The sequence below is a fragment of the Oryctolagus cuniculus genome, chromosome 21 (genome assembly GCF_964237555.1).
Source record: "Oryctolagus cuniculus chromosome 21, mOryCun1.1, whole genome shotgun sequence".
Taxonomy (NCBI): Eukaryota; Metazoa; Chordata; class Mammalia; order Lagomorpha; family Leporidae; genus Oryctolagus; species Oryctolagus cuniculus.
Window position 1 is genome coordinate 2,045,006 of NC_091452.1, and position 14,821 is coordinate 2,059,826.

Sequence of the window (14,821 nt, forward strand, 5' to 3'; positions counted from 1 at the left end):
TCCCGCCTGCCCACTCCACTCCCCCGTGCCATGAAGAGGCAGCCCTGCTCCTCGTCAGCTGCTTTCGCCGCCTGCTCAGCCTCCTGCCTCTGCTGTCCGGTGGTCATCGCATCCTTCTGAGGCTCCAGTCATGACCCATCTCTCCTCCTGACCCCACCCAATGCTCTTCAAAGAGCTCCTCCCCTCCTGCCTCATTGCTGTGTTGTGTGACTGCTGAGCCCCTGTCAGCCGCCCTGTGGGGTCACAGGTGTCCCTGGGTTGAGTCTGTGAGACGTGTACACTCCTTTTCCTGCTGGCTCCTGAGCAGGTGGCCTGACGCCCTCACTCTCAAGGTTCTGGCCTCAGCCCCGATGTCCTGTGCCTGCTGCTCTGGGCAGGACCCTCTGGTGCCGGTTTCTGACTTCCAGGCCTCTCTCAGCTCCCCGACTCCGAAGATGCAAAGTCTCCTGGGGGTCTGGCTCAGGACCCCTCTCCTGAGCTCCAGGCCACGTGGCTCTCACCATCCACTGAGCATCCCAGGACTCCTGCGGGCATCTCCGGCTCACCCAGCCCTACTGAACCCTCTCCTCACCCCTGCATGGGCAGCCCCAAGCCAGACCGCTGCTGCACTCTTCATCTGCAGCACCACCACGCCTTGCTATGCCAGCTCAGAATGCTGACCCCTTTCCTGCGCTGCCCTCGCTGTCGGGGCTGCTGCCCCCTCTCTGTAGTGCACTTGATGTTCGCTGTCAGCCTGGCGTCTCTTCAGCCCTCTCAGCACTTGGGGGACTGTTGCTCAGTACACATTCTGCCTTGCTGCTGTGTGGCTTGAAACCTCCCACGGGCCCTCTGTGTTCTGGATCAAGTGGAAACCGCTGGCGTCACCGCCTGGGCCCCCGTCCGCCTCTGCCTCCTGCCAGCCCTGCCCCACCTGTAGCCCCCTGCAGGTGCCATGCGCCACCTCGGCTGTGGTCTGCACGTGGTGCTGGCCTCTCGGGAGGAAGCTCTCTTGCAGCCTCAGCGGGTTCTGCGGGAGGCCCCTAAGATGGCTCCTCCTCGTGCATCTGGAGCTGCACACAGATGGTGAGCTAGGGCAGCACAGAGGATGGCTGCACACAGTCCCCCCAGAAGGGCTGCATTTGCGCCACCTGGGGGATTGGACAGGGGCAGTTCTGTCCATTCTTTCCTGGAGGGCGTCCCCACTAATCACCCCTATCCTGCTGCATCTGACTCCAAAGTGGAGGGCCCCCACTTCACCTTTACTGCCACCCCCTCTCTTGTATGAGTATCGGGGGGGTGTTGTAAGGAAGCACCCCTGAGCCCATCAGTGCTGCCAAGAGGACGCACGTGCAGGGTGCCCCGTCTTGGAGACCACTCCTGGCCCAGAGAGACTCCCCCATGTCTTCCCATGACTGCCTGCTGTTCTGCCGCCACAGCGCTAGCCAGTGCTGCCTCCCTTGCCCGCTAGGTGGGAAGCCTGGGCTGTTCCTGGGGACACTGACCCCAGGTGTTCACTTGGCCCAGCACCTGGCGCCATGCTTGATGGGTCTTTATGGAAGTGAGTAGAGTTGGCAAAGTTATTCTTGCCCCACCTTCTCAGGACTATGGCTGTCTCACCATGGGGCATGGCGTTAGAGCCTGGGGGAGGGAAGCAGCCGTGGGGTCTCTTTGTAGACAGAGTGACAGGGACACACACACACACACACACACACACACACACGGAAAGGGAGGGAGAGCTCTTCTATCCACTGGCTCACTCCAGTAAATGGCTGAAGCCAGGAGCCAGGAACTCCATCCAGGTCTCCCATGTGGGTGACGGGAGCCCAAGCACTTGGGCCATCACCACTGCTTTTCCAGGCACGTTAGCAGGGAGCTGCACCAGAAGCAGAGCAGCCAGGACTTGAACTGGCACTGGTATGGGACGCCAGCATCACACGGGGCAGCATCGCCTGGTGTGCCACAACCGGGGCAGGGGTGCTGAGGGGGCTTAGGACACAGAAACTTATTTTCTCACAGTTCTGAGGCTGAATGTCCAAAATCTAGGTGCTGGCTGGTCCAGGCCCTGGTGAGGGCCCCTCCTGTCCTCCCTGGCTTGCAGACGACTTCTCCTGGTGTCCTTACATGGAGCGGGGTTGGGAGACAGGAACGGAGACGGAGAGACAGAGACAGAGGCAGGCAAGCAGATCTTCCCTGTCTCCTGAGGCCACCAGTCCTTACACGATCAGGACTTCACCCTTAGAAACTGATTCAACCTTAAATCCCCACCAGGAGCCCGTCTCCACACCCAGCCTCTCGGGGGCTAGGGACCCAGCACACACTGCTCAGGCACACCCGAGGCACGGCAGCGGCCATACAGGACACAGTTCTTTGTGTCCCCTCATCTCCTTTCTCTCCCTGCACACAGGGGGTTCCCACTGCCACGTGGCCTCCTCTCCCAGCCTCACCCCAATACTTGGCCTCTTGACAGCTCTGACTTCCAGAGAAGCCTGTAGGTGTGTTTATGTTGGGATGGAGGGCGTGGTGCACGACTGTGAGTTAGAAGCCGTTGTAGCCAAACGGGTGTATCAGCCAGAGACCCAGAGTCACGGCGCCTGAGATGACGGCCAAGCCTAGTCCCCTCTCACACCGTGCCCGGGGCGGGGCTGGAGCTGCACTCAGCTGAGCTCTGGACAGGGTGTTCTGTGCTTCCTCCCCTGTTCCTGTCGGTCTAGGATGTTCTGATGTCCGGCACTGTTAAGTGCGGCTCTCGCCGGCCCATTTCCTCCCCGCCTCCTGCCCCCCCAGCATCCTCGTCACGATTGATTTTTGCCCATATGGTTTGCTAGGCAGCAGCGAGGAATCAAAGGAGGTGCTTCCTGTGGGCCACAGCAGTGGACATCAACGGCTCAGAAAAACCCTCTTAGGCCAGCCCTCCCTGTGGCTGCCTCACACCCTGTCCCGGGGCTCTGGTCGGCAGCTGGGCGCGGGCGTTCTGTGTGCCCATCTGTACCGGGAACAAAGGCTCCCACCCTTCCTCTCTGTGGTTGTGGACGATGGGGCTCGAGATGGCGCCTCTGACTCCCGTGGGGTGGGCCCACGTGAGACGCATGCCCGGGGAGAGGATCCCAAATCCGGTGACTTCCCGCGGGTGTGATGCCCGGGATCCAAGACTTCAAGCGCTTCCACGGTTCGGGAATCCGCCCCCGCCTCCTGCTGGAGGGAGCTGTGTGTTCCCAGAGAAGCGGGAAGATGCGCAGAGGCTGCCCTTTCTCTGCTCATGACAGATCTCGGGCAGAGGAGACGGCCGGGGCGGGTGGGACGGCATCTGCTCTCACCGTCACAGACCCCGACGGGGACACTGGGCGAGCGCCCTTCGACCCGACTCTTGGACACTCAGATGTGGTCTGTGTCGGCAACATCAGCCCCGTGGCAGGACGTGAACTGGGGGTGTCTCACCTTGTGGCGTGGACCTGCATGTGCCCACGTGTGCCTGCAGGCATCCGCACGCTGGTCGCTCTACCCCAGGCTGTGGGAACTCGCGCTGACAGCAGCGTCAGAGTCTATTAATTCCTCCCGGCCGTCGCCTCCCGCGCCGTGTCGTGCCTCACGATGAGCCCACGCTCTGTCGGGGTGCTGGTCTCCTGTGTGCAGCCGGCTCCCAGGGCCGTCTTTGTCTCTCTGGGCCCCCCGCTTCCCGGCTGTGCTAATTTATCCAGAAAGGCTCGGACTGGAGAGCGGCTGCTCCCTGGTGTGCACAGCTCTGGGCCTGTGGATGCCAATCACGAGGCTTCCAGGATGAGTCTGGCTGTTGGGCCTCTGGGGTTTTCCCGGAGCTCTGCTGAGACCTGTGTGTTGCATCCGCGCCTGGCCACGACGCAGGGGGTGGGGGGGCGGGCGGACAACTTCAGCTTCAGCACTGTTAAACGACACCCCGGCCCCTGCTGTCCCCACCCGCCCTGGGCTTGTTCAGGGCCAAACAGGTGTGCTCAGAGTTTGGTGACTGACCCGCGTGTTCCGTGGAGCCTCAGACTGGCGTCCTTCCTCGTTCCTGGGCGTTCCGCTGGAGCCTGGGTAATGACTTCGCGTCAGCACAGGGAGGGCTCTGGTGCTCTGCCCGATTATTCTGTGCTGCTTGAGGCATTGCTGGTTTGGGGACGCTGTGTCCCACGGTCCTTCCTGGCCCCTTGTGTGTGAGGTGGGGGAGGACAGAGGAGCAGTGTAGTGGGTGGCTCCTGGAGGGGTGGTTCATTTTGTGCTGGGATCAGTTTTGGGAGGAGACAGTGACGTCTCCCTTCCCTCTCCCCCTCCCTCCCCCCTCCCCTCTCTCCCCCTCTCCCCTTCTCCCATCTCCCCCTCTCCCCCTCTCTCCCTCAAGATTTACTTATTTATTGATTTCAGGGGCAGAGAGAGAGAGAGAGAGGGGTCTTCCATCTGCTGGTTCACTCCCTGAATGGCCATAATGGCTGGAGCTGCATCACTCTGAAGCCAGGAGCTTCTTCCAGGTCTCTCATGTGGGTGCAGGGGCCCAAGGACTTGGGCCATCTTCTGCTTTCCTAGGCCATAGCAGAGAGCTGGATTGGAAATAGAGAGGTCAGGTCTTAAACCGGTGCCCAGATGGGATGGTGGTAGTGCAGACAACGGCTTTACTTGCTATGCCACTGCGCTGGCCCCAAAGTCTCTCTTCTCTTGTGGTTCACACCGGGGTCTGGATTTGGAGCCTGAGATTTTTTTCTTGGAAGGATTGATTTTGTCAGGTGAAGCAGCTGACCTTAATTCACTGAGATAGAATATACAAGGGCGCTTCAGAATTTAATGGAAAATCAAATTGAAAGGTGAGTTTACATTGGTGCAAAAAAAATCTGGCACCCATGCATAAATTTTCCACACACATTTCCGTAAATGTTAGGAAGACCCCTTGTGTGCATGGATTTCAGCGTTCCTTGCACCAAAACAAACTGATCTTTCAGTTCCATCCTCCATGAACTTTCGGAAGTGCCATGTAAATAAAGCAAATGGATGGACGCTTTTCTGCAACTCCACGCGCCTGGAGGAAAGACAAACACCGCTTCTTGTCTCTTTCTCACAGTCTCCTCTACCAGTGAGCACAGAGAGGTGGGGGCACCCGCTGGGGGCTGTCTGGTCCAGAGATGGAGGACAAGGGCGGTGGTGGCGATGCTTCCGGTAGGGACAGGGACCGCCTGTTGTAGTCCTGATCGTGTGCAGGGAGTGGGTGAGGGGCCTCATGGGAACTGTGCCTTTTGACTCCCAGGTTGTCTGTTGTGGCTGGCACTTGTCCACGCGTGGGATGGAGAGGGTCCGGCGTTGTGCGCTGGGTTACGCTGCCCCTTGAGATGCCAGCCTCCAGTGTCAGAGTGCCAGTCCAAGTCCCAGCTTCTCTGCTTCTGCTCCGTCTTCCTGCTAATGCCCAAGTACCTGGCCCCTGCAACAGTAGTTGGAGGTCCAGATGGAGTTCTGGCCTCATCGCAGCCCCACCCGCGCTGTTGCAGGCATTTGGGGAATGAACCATTGAACAGAAAATCTGTCTCTGCTACAGTCTATGTTGCTTTGCCTTCCAAAAAAAAAGCAAGAAGCTGGATTGGAAGCAGAGGAGCCGGGAATCAAACTAGCACTGCGATAGGCTATGGGTGTCCCTAGTGGTGGCTTAGCCTTCTGTGCCACGACACTGGCCCCTGTTATGTCCTCCAAGAAGTGCGTGAGGCTTCCCAGAAGCCCCCGTGCTCTCACCCAGTAAAAGGCGCTGCTGTCCGCCTGATTGCTCAAGCCAGCATGGCGGGAGGAGCTGCCCTCGAGTCCGCCTGTCCCTCTGGACACCTGACTACCCAGCAGCCACTGCTGTGCCATCCGGCCCCGCCCCTCTCTCCTCCTCACCCCTGTCACACTCCAGTCGCATTTCCTCCTGCCCAGATGCCCAAGCGTGTCCACCTCCACACTTCTCACCTGTTCCCTGCAGCCTCGGAGGGGCCTCATAGAGCTGCTCAGGGCTGACCCGCACGCCACCGCACAGCTGCCCCGTGGCCACCTGGGTCCCTGCCCACGCCTCTGGCTCAGGTGCTCCAGCCATTCTGACCTTCTTGTTCCATGGACCAGAACTTGGTGGTGTTCTCTGCTCAGAATTCTCCACTTCTCATCAGAGAGCTGGCAGCTCCTGCCATTGCAGGCCCCGGTGCAAAGTCACCTCCTGCTGAGGCTGCCCCTCCCTTGCTCTCCCCTGCCAGGTGTGACCTCAGCCAGGTGTCATGTGTTTCACCTCTCAGGGCCTGTCGTAATTGACCACATCTTCTTTTCCATGTTTTGCTGGTTCCCCTTCAAGATGTGTGTTCTGTGATTGCAAAGAGTGTCATGTCTGTCACTGTCCCCAGCACCTGTAACAGGGCAGACAGTGGGTCCCTGTCCATCACTGTCCCCGGCACCTGTAACAGGACACGCAGTAGGTCCCTGTCCATCACTGTCCCCGGCACCTGTAACAGGGCACGCAGTGGGTCCCTGTCCATCACCGTCCCCGGCACCTGTAACAGGACACGCAGTGGGTCCCTGTCCATCACCGTCCCCGGCACCTGTAACAGGACACGCGGTGGGTCCCTGTCCATCACCGTCCCCGGCACCTGTAACAGGACACGCGGTGGGTCCCTGTCCATCTCTGTCCCCGGCACCTGTAACAGGACACGCGGTGGGTCCCTGTCCATCACTGTCCCCGGCACCTGTAACAGGACACGCAGTGGGTCCCTGTCCATCACTGTCCCCGGCACCTGTAACAGGGCACACAGTAGGTCCCTGTCCATCACTGTCCCCGGCACCTGTAACAGGGCACACAGTAGGTCCCTGTCCATCACTGTCCCCGGCACCTCTAACAGGACACGCAGTGGGTCCCTGTCCATCTCTGTCCCCGGCACCTGTAACAGGGCACACAGTGGGTCCCTGTCCATCACTGTCCCCGGCACCTGTAACAGGGCACACAGTGGGTCCCTGTCCATCACTGTCCCCGGCACCTGTAACAGGGCACGCAGTAGGCCCCTGTCCATCTCTGTCCCCGGCACCTCTAACAGGACACGCAGTGGGTCCCTGTCCATCTCTGTCCCCGGCACCTGTAACAGGGCACACAGTGGGTCCCTGTCCATCACTGTCCCCGGCACCTGTAACAGGGCACACAGTAGGTCCCTGTCCATCACTGTCCCCGGCACCTGTAACAGGGCACGCAGTGGGTCCCTGTCCATCACTGTCCCCGGCACCTGTAACAGGGCACACAGTGGGTCCCTGTCCATCACTGTCCCCGGCACCTGTAACAGGACACGCAGTAGGTCCCTGTCCATCACTGTCCCCGGCACCTGTAACAGGGCACACAGTGGGTCCCTGTCCATCACTGTCCCCGGCACCTGTAACAGGACACGCAGTGGGTCCCTGTCCATCACTGTCCCCGGCACCTGTAACAGGGCACGCAGTGGGTCCCTGTCCATCACCGTCCCCGGCACCTGTAACAGGGCACACAGTGGGTCCCTGTCCATCACTGTCCCCGGCACCTGTAACAGGGCACACAGTGGGTCCCTGTCCATCACTGTCCCCGGCACCTGTAACAGGGCACACAGTGGGTCCCTGTCCATCACCGTCCCCGGCACCTGTAACAGGGCACACAGTGGGTCCCTGTCCATCACTGTCCCCGGCACCTGTAACAGGGCACGCAGTGGGTCCCTGTCCATCTCTGTCCCCGGCACCTGTAACAGGGCACGCAGTAGGTCCCTGTCCATCACTGTCCCCGGCACCTGTAACAGGGCACGCAGTGGGTCCCTGTCCATCACTGTCCCCGGCACCTGTAACAGGGCACGCAGTGGGTCTCTGTCCATCTCTGTCCCCGGCACCTGTAACAGGGTAATGCAGTGGGTCCCTGTCCATCACTGTCCCCGGCACCTGTAACAGGACACGCAGTGGGTTCCTGTCCATCACCATCCCCAGCACCTGTTGCAGGACATGCAGGCGGTCTCTGCTGTCATGTCCATCACTCTAACTCCAGCCCTGAAGTAGCACACGCAGTCAGAGCTTAGTCAATATTGTCCGAATCACTGGTGGTTTTGAGCTGCTCTTTCACGGCTCTGCTAATGCACATTTCAAGGAATACTTGGGTCCTAACGATTTTATGTTAAAATGAATTGTTCTGGTACTTTTTATTCTGACCTCCGTGTTTGGTCATGTTTTCAACAAAGTGCATCTTTCAGAAAATGGCAAGTGGTGATGAGGCCACGGAGGAGCTGGCATTGCATGCGTGCTGGTGTTGCTGCTGTGGAAAACAGCGTGGGGACCTCAGACAGCCACAGGCGGGGTCACCCGTGGGGAGCTCAGCCGCACAGGGTCACCCGTGGGGAGCTCAGACAGTCACAGGGTCACCCGTGGGGACCTCAGCCACACAGGGTCACCCGTGGGGACCTCAGCCGCACAGGGTCACCCGTGGGGAGCTCAGACAGCCACAGGCAGGGTCACCTGTGGGGGGCCTCAGAGTCACACACAGGGTCACCCGTGGGGAGCCTCAGACAGTCACAACAGAGTCACCTGTGGGGAGCCTCAGACAGTCACAGGCGGGGTCACCCGTGGGGAGCTTAGACAGCCACAGGCAGGGTCACCCGTGGGGAACCTCAGACAGCCACAGGGTCACCCGTGGGGAGCCTCAGACAGCCGTGGGCGGGTTCACCCGTGGGAAGCCTCAGACAGCCACAGGGTCACCCGTGGGGACCTCAGACAGCCACAGGGTCACCCGTGGGGAGCCTCAGACAGCTGCAGGCAGGGTCACCCGTGGGGAGCTCAGACAGCCACAGGGTCACCCGTGGGGAACTCAGACAGCCACAGGGTCACCCGTGGGGAGCTCAGACAGCCACAGGGTCACCCGTGGGGAGCTCAGACAGCCACAGGGTCACCCGTGGGGAGCTCAGACAGGCACAGGCGGGGTCACCGTGGCACGGCAGCTCCACTGCTGCATCCCTCCTCAGAGTGCAGAGGGCTCCATTCCGGGACTTATTTTGGATACCAACATGCATGGATGCTCAAGTCCGTTAGAGAAAATGGTGCAGTATGTGCATAGAACCTGTGCTTATACCTTATCTGTAATTACTTATTCTTTTTAAAGATGTATGTATGTATTTATTTGAAAGGCAGAGTTACAGAGTGAGGGAGAGACACAGAGAGATCTTCTGTTGGCTGGTTTGCCCCCAAATGGCTGCAGCAGCCAGGGCTGGGCCAGGTTGAAGCCAGGAACCAGGAGCTTTCCCCAGGTCTCCCACGTGGGTGCAGGGCCCCAGCACCTGGGCCGTCCTCTGCTGTCTTCCCAGGTGCTTAACAGGGAGCTGGGTCGGAAGCGGAGCTGCCGAGACTTGAACTGGGGCTCACAAGGAATGCCCGTGTTGCGGGCAGCAGCTTAACCTACAATACCCTGTAAGAGGTACATGCTTTGTAAGCAATCGCTGTGTTGTCTAGAGAATAAGAACAAGAGAGAGTCTGTACTCGCTCAGTACAGATGCGATTCCTGTAAAGAGCATGTTTGGTCTTTTGCTGTGGACTCCTTAGGTGTAGAAGCATGGGTGGGGGGCCGACTGTGCACCCGAGACAGCTGCAAGCGGGCGTGTGGAGAGAGATGCACACCCATGCTGCAGAGGACCACGGCCTAAGTGTCCACCAAAGGTGCCCACGTAGGCAGGTGCAGCCCATCCACTGGGCGCATCACCCAGTCTTGACGGAGAGGCGGTTCCGACTCGGGCCAGTGGGGTGGAACCTGGGCCGTCATGCTCTGCGGGAAAAGCCAGTTGCAAAGAGACAAAGTGAGGCCCGGAGCAGTCACCCCCGAGACAGACGCAGTGCTTGGTGGCACAGAGCTTCCGTTTGGGGGATGACAGAGGTGTGGACGTGGGTGGTGGAGACGGATGTCAGACTGTGTGCGTTTGATGCCCCGAGCTGTGCACCTCAACAGGACCAAGCTGGCAGATTTCCTGTGTTTTAGTGCAGTTGTCCAAAAAGTCGTGTTTTAAGCACGTGCCCTGGTCTTCATCCAGAGTCCTTCCCCCCTCCTCCCTTGAGCCCTGCTTCCCAGGCTTAGGGAACAGGGACGCGGGGCCGGCGCTGTGGCGCAGCAGGGTCATCCTCCGCCTGCAGTGCCGCATCCCATGTGGGCTCCGTTTCGAGGCCCGGCTGCTCCTCTTCCAGTGCAGCTCTGCTGTGGCCTGGGAAAGCGGTAGAAGGAAAGCAGGATGCAGCCACTGAGCCACGAGTGCTGCCCGAGGCAGCCTCAGGGGCCTTCCCAGCCCGGGGCTGTGTTTATGGAAACGAGGCCAGTGGTGATGTTTCTTCAGGAGAAGCAGGCGGAGGCCAGGGAGGGGCTGCGTGGGGAGGGTGGAGCCCAGGCCTCCTCCCCCCAGCCTCTCCACTGGGCTCCCACACCAGCACAGGACAGCCCTATCTGGGGAGACGGGGCTGGTCTGAGCCCGGAGGCGCGAGGCCAGCGCTGGCTGCAGGGACGGCTCCTTTCCTGGCCCGGCGTTCATGCTTCCGATCCCAGCTTCGTCTTCTCGCTGAGGGTTTGAGATTCCTTCCCTGCTGCCTTCACAGCTTGGGCCCTTAAGCAGGGTTGCAAAGCCCAAGGATGAGGGCGCCCTCCCTCTGCCTTGCAGGGGCGTCTGCGGTGCCGCTGACTCATCAGGCACAGCCAGGAATAGTGGAGCTTTGGAAGTGGTGGGGGATGGGCAGGGGCACGGCCTGATGGGGCTGCCCACGCCGGGTTCTGCGCTGGGCCTGGGCCTGCTGGGTGCACGAGAGAACCTCTGGGAGAGAGCAGCTCCCCAGCGCTGCCCCGAGGCCGGTCTCTTCATGTCCAGGGAGCTGGAGAGCTGTGAGGGGAGGGGGCACTCTCTTCGAGGAAGGCACTGAAGGATGTCAGACCCCAGGATGGGGGTCTTGTCTGTCCCAACGAGCAGAGCACAAGGAGCCCTGGCTCTGGCTGTGGTTCCTGGAAGATGTCAGGGTGTCACTATGTCCCCACCACCGTCTTGCTGGGACTTGCCGCCTGCTTTGTGTGGCCCTGACGAGGAGGGTGGCGTGGCGTTCACCTTTGAGCTCCAGATTAGGGGTGTGTGGCTGCACCGTTCGCTGTCTCCCAGAAGCCTGTGCGGGAATGGTGGCTTCTTAGCTGGGTGTATAATGTGGCCTCTGGAACGCTGGACTGAATTCTCCCTGGCAGGCGCCTGGGGAAGAAACCAACAAACAGGCGGGAGCCAGGACAGGGGGCAACGATGTGCCCAATGCCTGTTCAGGTTCCAAACCCAGCTTCTCACTGATTACAGAAGATCGTTCAGTTTCCTCGCTTGCCTGGGCCAGGAGGGGTCCAGGGAGGCCCCCGAGCTGAGTGGCAGATCCTGCAGCCGCCTGGAGGATCCAGGGCTCTCCCACCCCAGCAGTGGCCGCTTCCCCTCCACCCAGTGCTGCCGTCGCTGCCACTAAGATCTGTATTTAGAAATAGAAATGAGTCGGGGGCCAGGTGTGAGTGGGTCTCAGGGCAGCGCCTGAGTTCTGGAGCCAGGCGTGTCATTAAGTTCATGACCTATGAACTATGACCTATCAGCTCCTGTTACCGCCGCCGGTGAGCCCGGGTTGGCCGGAGTCTGGGGCGCTGTGGGCACAGATGTGAATGATCGTTGTGCGACTCGTTAGCTTCTCCACCTTCCTCAAACCTTTTCCGTGATGACGTTGTGGAAGTAAGGTGGGCGCGTCTGGGATCTGTCGGGCATTCGTGAGGCGGGGCTTTGATGGCAAGGTGAGTGCCCGCCGGGGCACACCTGGAGTGACTGACGCTCAGCTTCCCAGGTGACCAGGCAGGGGCAGACTTGCCGTGTTTGCTGGTGTCCACTTGACGTGGCCGTGTTTAGTGGGATCAGTGCCGTGTCCAGGCAGGATCAGCGGCCACTGCGTGAGAGCAGGGCGTTCTCTGGCTTCATTGCCCAGAATCACTTCCTGCTGCTCAGAGTGGAAACCGGAGCTCGGGCCCACACCCCTGCACCTCACGTGCTCCCTCAGTCCAGAGCCCAGGGCAGAGGCCCTGCTGGAAGGAACGAGGGCCCGGCCGCTCACTGCCGTGTTGTGGCTTCAGTGATGCTGTGATGGGGCGGGGACTCCGGCTGGGGACGGCCTCCTGCCCACAGCAGCCAAGCCGATCTGACGAGGTCTGTGCTCAGGCAGGGCCCTGGCTCCCAGAGCCTCCTGCTCGCGTGCCCTGTGGGGTTTGGTCTAGGCACAGGGAGCCCCTGTTACCAGGTAGGGAGTGGTGGGCACCCTCCCCAAACCCACGTCTGCCCGTGTAGCCAACAGCCAGCCTTGTCAGCAGGCAGTAGCCTGGGGCCAGCTTGGGGCCTTCTGTGCACAGACAAACCCTGCAGGCTGCCGGCGAGGGGCCAGGCCAGGGTGGCCGTGCTGACCTCTCTTCTCCACGCTCCAGCTTCCTGCTGGGATCGTCAAATCCAGGTAGAAGCTGATGGCACAAGAGATGCGGTCACGAGGAGGCAGGACCGGCCCTGGAAGGGCCGATCAGTTAACCCCACGAGCACAGCCGCCTTTCTGTCAGGTCTGAGAATAGTTCTCATCCCTGGCTGTGCCAGGCAGATGGCCGGGCCCTGGCAGGAGCGACTCGGGGAGCAGACGGGAACCCCATCCGGTCGGCACTGATGTTCTAATGGGGACCCGCTCCGAGGACGGTGTGCTCCGCTACGTGGGACGAATGCTGATGGCGATATGGTAGATGGGAGGACGGGTGAGGAGTCTCTTCCCGCGTGTGGGCTGGGGAGGCTCAGCTGATGAGAAGCCAAACTTGCAACCTTAGTGGTGGAACAGGAGGGGTAGGAGGTGCCAGGCAGTGGAAGCAGCAAGTGCAAAGGGCCTGTGGTGGAATGAGCTCGGCTTGTTTAGGGACAGAGAGAAGGCCAGGCTGATTCTACAGGGTGAGTGGGGGCTCGGCTGAAGGCGGGTGAGGCCAGACCTGACAGAGCCTGGTAGACCATCAAGGAGTTAGGTTTTTATGACCATGGTACCACAGGAGGTTTCACACAGGGAGAGGCAAGGTCACGGTGGCCCCTGTGTGAGACGAGACTCAGAGGCATTGGGCCGTCCCTCGCAAATCTGTTGTTCTTGAGCGGTGAGACCATAAGAAGTGACAGCTGTCAGCAAACCTGCAGCCTGGGGGTTGAGGTCCAAAAGTGAGGCTGTTTAACGCAGGCGGGTGTACGTGTCCACTGAGCGCATCTGCACCTGCTCCCAGCTCCCTGCCTGGCACCTCACGCGGCCGCTGCACGGTGCCCCACGGCCTTGCGAGCCAGACCTCTCCGCGACACCGCTTCCCCTGACGGCTCCTGCCCAGGAACGCCGAGGGCTGCCTGCCCGCCTTTGGGTGCTGCAGAAGTTGTCAGGTTAAGCTCCATGAGCAGAGAGGACTTCGGAGGCTGAGGAGGTGGCTCTCTGGGATGTGTCACTGAAGCAGTAATTTACATCGCAACATCTGTGAGGGCGGGAGAGTGAAAGTCTGTCCTTGGATGGAAATGACCGGGAATAAATCGCAGCGGGTTCTGCCATCTGCAGAGGGCCCTGGGGGTTCCAGTGGAGGCCCAGGGGCCCGGGCAGTGGACGGGAGGCAGAGGCCGAGGGTCCAGCGGGCTCCAGTGGCATCTGAGCTCACTGCAATGCACGTGGAGTCCCGTTGCCACCTTCAGCCACCTTTAACGTCGGGGTGGAACTTTGAGACAGAGGAGTGTGTCTGGAGCGCTTGGCAAGTGCGTGTGTTGGGACCTGCGTGGTTACCAGGGACAGAGAGCAATGAGACGGGTGTGAGCACGCAGAGAGCATGCCCGGCCCACGTCATGCCACAGCGGGCTTCAGGCACAGCTCGATCCCGGGGCTCACCCGGAACCATCGCGTCTCTGACTCTCCATCCACCCCACCGGCTCTGTCCTCACATGGTTCTTGCCGTGTGGCAGCAAATGGCTCAGTACCTCCAGCCTTGTGTCCTCAACTGGCCAAGTCCAGCAGGCGAAAAAAGAGAGCGGTTGCTCCACGGGCTCCCAGAGTGAAGTCCCAGGCTTCGTTCTCCACAGGTGGGATTGGGTCGTGTGACCTCCCCAACCGGTCACTGTATCCCGGGGATGGGATTGTCCCGATTGGCCAGGCCTGAGTCACATGCCCAGACTCCAGCCCATCACGGTGGAGCTAGCGGAGGTGGGTGGGATGGAGAGGGAGGTTGCATGTTGATTGGCAGCCCTTGGTACCACGGGGTCACCCTCAGCAGGACCGACCCGCTGTGAAGTCCACAAAGGAGAATAGGGGCAGGAAGGTTCTCCGAAGGGGAGCCGGGGGTATGGCTCCAGAGGGCAGCGGCAGGTGCTGGCCGGGGACACGCAGTAACGGCCTCCCTTCCCTCTGCTGCCCGCAGGTGAGGCGGAGCATGCGTGGCCGGAGCACACGCTCGCCCTGGTGACCGCGGAGCGCGACTGGCCGTGACTCCAAGGCAAGCTGGAGAACCTGGAACAGGTCCTGAAGGTAGGACAGCCGTCGCGAGTGGATGCCCGTGGCGGGGCCGGGTTCCCCTGGGGTCGGGAATCCACGCCACAAACGGGGCGCGCGGGGCTGGGACAGCGGGTGTCACCGACGCTGTCCCAGGCTCAGGGAACTCCGGCTGCTCCCTGGCGTTCCGTGGGCTCCACCGTGAGGAGGTGGCTCCCAGGGGGCCCGTGTGTGTCCCCGAGGACCTTGGGGGCGTCTCTGCTCTCAGCCCAGCGAGTCTCTACGTGCCGGCCTTTTGAATGCTGACGGTTTATGGGATTCTGAGTTTCCCTCT

General features: G+C 60.8%; 1 protein-coding gene across 11 annotated transcripts in view; it reads left to right on the forward strand.

Moving 5' to 3' along the window:
- Positions 1 to 14,821, forward strand: part of RIMBP2 (RIMS binding protein 2) — a 205,985-nt gene that overhangs the window by 113,554 nt on the left and 77,610 nt on the right. For all 11 annotated transcript variants that reach the window (XM_070065733.1, XM_070065731.1, XM_070065737.1 and 8 more), the window contains exon 2: positions 14,417 to 14,523. The gene's annotated coding sequence lies outside the window, so the exon portion shown is untranslated. The remainder of the gene's footprint in view (positions 1 to 14,416; positions 14,524 to 14,821) is intronic.